We start from the raw sequence: 6,000 nt of genomic DNA on the forward strand, positions 1-6,000 counted from the left end.
GCGTGTGTGGGCGTGCATGCGCACGGATGAGGGGAAGGCACTGATCTTTTGACCTCGCTTTTGCATCCTGGTTGAGTTGCGCTATTGTGGCGGCAGAGAGGAACAGATGTTATCCTGCGCAAAGTTTGAGCTCCCAAAAAAACCCCAAAAAAAACCCAAAAACCCACCAGTAACAAAGAACGATCGTTTAAAACAGGACAAAGTCTGCCATGAAATGATCGCTTTCTCTACGTGTCTGCATGTCAGAGTTACGAATGTATCTGTAAATAAAAAAGTAAATCGTAAAAAGAAAAAATAAACCTTGCAAACTTAAAAAAAAAAAGGCAAAATTCTCCATATAGCTTCTTTATTGTCTTTTAGATGCTTGTTCCTCTTGACTTTTGTTAATGTAATTTCATTAAAAAAGAGGTTTTTATGCCAAATAATATCCTATATGGATTTATGTCAGAAAGATTTAAAGCCATCCTAAAAAATATAATAATAAAAAACGCTGTATTCCTAAAATAAAAACAGGTATAAAATCCGTTTTAGTAGGTTCACACTTGTTATGCACTTCCCTTCAGAATAGACAGTTATATTGTGATTAGATAAATTTTACTGTCTGCCTACCTCACTGTGTCCTTTATGTATTTTGGAAGCTTGACAACTCCTTTTTGCAGAGTTATTACCAGCTTCCCCCCCCCCCCCCCCTGCCACCACATTCATTTACTAATTGACAGGATAATCAGTGTTGAGATTACTGTCTCTGATGAAATTTGGAAATTACATCATACCTGTCGCTGGAGAAAAAAAAAGTGGGGGAGGGAGGAGGAGAAAAAAACGAAGCTATAACTCAAAGAAAGATCAAGGAATAATTTTGCTTTGGCCATTAAATGGGACTCTGCCCTCCTGCCTTTCCTCTATCTATGCTTTTACCTTTGGAAAATGATGGCAGTCCATCACGACACCACCTAACAATCGGCCACCACTGCAGTAAATCACAACACATTCATTAACACAATCAATAGCACTAAAAATATGTGTGTCTCCACATGTGTGTGTGTCGGCGTGCAAATGTTTAGGTGTGTGTTTGTGTGTGTGAGTGTATATGAGCACCCATATATTCCTTTACTTACTCCTCTGAGCCTGACGGATTTTGCCAGGAACACTTTGTCATATGTCTGAAATAAATCTCCCGAGAATTGACGGGCGCTAATGTGAGCAACTGGATGGTGATGAGTGATGCTTTTCTAAGTGGATGTGATTAGGAAGGTGCACCTTTTTTCTTTTCTTTTTTTAAAGTTGGATCTGGAAAAACCCACGCAAGGGCTCTTAAAGAAAGTTTCTAACCCAATCCCAGCAGGGTGAACATGCTTAGTTAACATCAACCTGCATCCTGCATCTGAAAACTATGTGCGAAGCACAGCAGAGAGCAAAGAGGCTGAATCATTCTTGTGCTTGTTGTTGTGTAACTGCTGACATTTTGACTAAAGATTTCAATCACCCCCGCCTGCCTGCAGAATGATGAGTTGTGTGTTGTTGTCTGTTTTGGGGTTACAGCTGCATAAAATCGTAGGATTAAATATAAAACAGGGAAATGAGAGGACTCGGTGCTCTGCACTGCCTGAATAAAGTCAAGCCAGTCCAAGCTGACCTGGACATCTAAATTCGGTACCCTCATTCTTGTTCTTGGTGAAAGGAGGAAAACGATGTTTGGACCTCTAACCCATCTTCCATCCCATTTAGGAACCCTTCTCTCCCTGTTAATCAGGAGGAATAATTATCAAAGTGGACAGGTAATTAAATTAAAACATAAGTGGCTACATGAGCTGGGTTGGCTGTACTACAAGGTTTTCCCTGGCTTAATTAAAGAGAAATATGGGAGCGCTCACCCACAGTGTCACAGAGCTGGTAAAAATGAGGAAAAAAAAGCTCCTGCCTCCAACTTGAATAAGTCCTGATCCATTCAACACAGGATTTGGGATTTATAGAAAAGAGGAGGGGATTCTGGTCCTGGGTGTATACTGTAAGAGGAGGAGAGAGAAAAAAAGAGGAAAGACTGTGTTGTTGGTTTGCATCTAAAAGAAAAAGAAAACATCTGCGTGGTGGCGAGGACGAGTTAAAGGACTGTAGGATGTGTGGTAGACGCATTAGCAAAAAAAAAAACTGCAGGCTTTATTCAGCCATCTGGGAATAATGTCATAAAATAAAGCTACAATAAAATAAAACTTACTGCTGTTGATGTTTACAAACAACTCCTACAAAATCTCCCACAATGCCTTGAAAGTCGAACCCTGAGAGGGGCCTCACACAAACAGGCGTATACAAATAAACAGAGAGGGAACAGTGCGCAGAGCGCAAATTATCCAAACATTCGCAAACACGCTCATATGTGCATACACCCACTGTCCTACACATGTGAGTGTGCATGTTTACAAATAAAGACAAAGTGGGGAGGCAGCATGCATACACACACACACACACACACACACACATGCCGCCTCTGTGGTTATGCAAAGACAACAGCAGACTGTTGCTCAAATGCACCAATGCTATCTCCCAGCTGGGAATGCAACAATAATAATTGACTTTACAGGGCATCTCTTCATCTGCTCTAGTACAGAAACTGTGGAGACAGGGTGATTGTGCCTATGTGACCTTGGTGCAGACAGTGGCATCTGTATAAATCTCTGAATATACACTGATTGCTGGAAGGATCACAACCAATCACCACCTGCTTTCTATTAGCCACTCATTAACTTGTTTACTGTCACAGCTGCTCAGCATCACACAACCTGACACACACACAGGCGCACACTTACTAAAGCAAACGGAAAGGGGAAAGACGTGCTAAGAAAATGTGTTTATCACCACTCTCTCCTTGTCTCGGCCCTTCGTTGGAAGGGAATAATTAGAGAGGCTCGGCCAAGGCAGTGGCGTACGTGTTAACAAGCTGCTTTAACACACACCCGCACACTTCTTCCAAAACGCAGAGATGGCCAGAGAGACTGAAACTCAAGGACTCACTTTACTTTAAAGCACTTGCGGCCGAGCAGTCGATTCAAGGAATGAGTTCCCGCCAAGCTGCTGTGGAAATCTGACAGGTACAAACTCACGCCGACAAAAAAACACAAGAAAAACTGAGGCTACGCAGAAAAGAGTTAAAGAATACGTTCGAGAAAGCCCATGCCCTCAACCAGCAAAAACATCATTTTCTTTGAAGCAAAGTTTTCAGCATAAAAAATACACACTTTAAGAAAAAGAATTGTGTTTCAAGAGTGAAGGATTAACTGTCCAAGGAGCTGCTGAATCAAAGCTGGAGAAGGATTTTAATTATCATTAATTTGAACTTTCTTAGGGAAAGTTAAAATCTTGGCATTTTGACTATTAAGCACAAGGATTCATTTTGATTATGACAGTTTATACATTTTCTTTTCTTAAACACATTTAAAGTTAAAGTTTAAAGCATAAGATTAGATGGCCCCACAGCCTGAAAATGTGCAGCAGTGTACGTCTACACTGTTTTACGTTTTAAAAGCATCTCTGTGTGGATATTTTCACACACGAGTAAGCATTCATATAGGCACGTATTCCTACCTCATCTTTAATACCAATATGGTGATGAAGCTTATTATGTGTTATGGTGCAAGTGTCACAGTGAAAATTTAAACACACACACATATGTGTATATATCTATATATCTATCTATCTATTAGGGGTGCAACGATATTCGTATCGATATTGAACCGTTCGATACAGTGCTTTCGGTTCGGTACGCATATGTATCGAACAATACAAAATTTGTAATTTATTTTATCAATTTTCCTTCTGACGATGCTGTCTGTGTTGAGCGCTCAGTGAATCTGTGTTCGACTACTCCGCCTAGGCTGCACTGTCCAGCGCAGATCCACTGAGCGCTCAACACAGACAGCATAGTCAGAAGGAAGAGCGCAGGGCACCTCCCCCACCCTCATTCAGATCTGGCGTTTGGAATTATTTTGGTTTTCATGTGACGTATGACCCTGAAGGTAAGCGAGTCATGGACTAAAGTAAAACAGTATGTTGGATGTGCCACGCAATGCTCAATTACATTGGTGTGAACTAGTGTGCTAGCGCAGTTAGCTCGTTAACGTGTTGGCCGTCTAGCCCCATGCACGGAGCGATCGGCGGTAGCTCGTTAACGGAGATTTGCCGTGTTGTGGCGTTAAGGTCATTTCAAGGAGATTAACCTGAAAGCACTAGTGGGAACACAACGAATATGACTGCACATTTACGCCGACATCATCCTAGTGCAAAGACAAGTGGAAGCAGACAAAAAAAGCAAGCATGCTACTAACTTTAGCCGAGTCATTTAGACAGCTGTTAGCACATGATTCTCCTTATGCTGCTGAGAATATAGCCCAGAAGAAGCGGATAGTATAGCTTTTATTTTGGAAAGAGCCATCTCTCTGTAATAAACTCTCTTTTCCAAAGATGAGTGATTCCTCAATCAGATACAGGGCTTGCAATATCGCTAGCCCGACGTCCCGGAGCTAGCGATTTTTTCAGTCGGGCTACCAAAATCTATCTCTGCCCTGCCCGTCGGGCTATTGTAGGAAAAATATATGTCAATGCTTTTGCATTCTTTCAGAAATGTAGCTGGGTAATTATGTCATTGGCATCGGTGAGCCACTGTCAATATGTGACATATTGAAGTCGCGTTTGAATTTGCGCTTGTTTTTTTGCTTTCACTTTGCAATCGTGCGAACTGTGTATAGAGAGCGACAGCACTGATCTGTGAGTGATGATAATTTGTGCACCAATTCCTCTGACATCGTCTTATTAATCGTTAGCTTACTATGCAAACATGACAAGTGAAATCTCCCGCAGCTTAAACATGTGAGAGGTTGATCGCGCAGAGAATCGCTGAGCTTATGTGAGTGCGTGTGTAAAAGCATTTCAGTTCTGCTGAGCCAAATAAGACAGGTCAGGGTGAAGAAGTGACAGCCAAAGAAAAGCTTACCACAAAACGGAGAAGTTATGACAAATCAGACTATAAGGCAAAAAGAAAGTGCAGCTTTATGGTTTCATGGACAAAAGAATTTCTGTGGCTGCGATATGACGAGCTAAATAACCAGGGCTGCACATAAGTGGTCCGCAGGTGCGCATTCGCTGTCAAAATAAAAAACACGCACAAGGGTTAGGGTTAAATTTAAAAACTGTACTTTTGAGTTAAAATATATATTTATAATTTTAATAAATGACAAATAAAAAATGCATGAACATTTTTTTTGTATCGAAAAAATATCGAACCGTGACACCAAAGTATCGATACACAAAATTCACGGTTCGGTTCGATACTTTGGTGTCACGGTTCGATATTTTTTCGATACAAAAAAAATGTTCATGCCTTTTTAATTTGTCATTTATTAAAATTATAAATATATATTTTAACTCAAAAGTACAGTTTTTAAATTTAACCCTAACCCTTGTGCGTGTTTTTTATTTTGACAGCGAATGCGCACCTGCGGACCACTTATGTGCAGCCCTGGTTATTTAGCTCATCATATCGCAGCCACAGAAATTCTTTTGTCCATGAAAACATAAAGCTGCACTTTCTTTTTGCCTTATAGTCTGATTTGTCATAACTTCTCCGTTTTGTGGTAAGCTTTTCTTTGGCTGTCACTTCTTCACCCTGACCTGTCTTATTTGGCTCAGCAGAACTGAAATGCTTTTACACACTCACTCACATAAGCTCAGCGATTCTCTGCGCGATCAACCTCTCACAAGTTTAAGCTGCGGGAGATTTCACTTGTCATGTTTGCATAGTAAGCTAACGATTAATAAGACGATGTCAGAGGAATTGGTGCACAAATTATCATCACTCACAGATCAGTGCTGTCGCTCTCTATACACAGTTCGCACGATTGCAAAGTGAAAGCAAAAAAACAAGCGCAAATTCAAACGCGACTTCAATATGTCACATATTGACAGTGGCTCACCGATGCCAATGACATAATTACCCAGCTACATTTCTGAAAG

The sequence above is a fragment of the Rhamphochromis sp. 'chilingali' genome (assembly GCF_963969265.1).
Source record: "Rhamphochromis sp. 'chilingali' genome assembly, chromosome: 9".
Taxonomy (NCBI): domain Eukaryota; kingdom Metazoa; phylum Chordata; class Actinopteri; order Cichliformes; family Cichlidae; genus Rhamphochromis; species Rhamphochromis sp. 'chilingali'.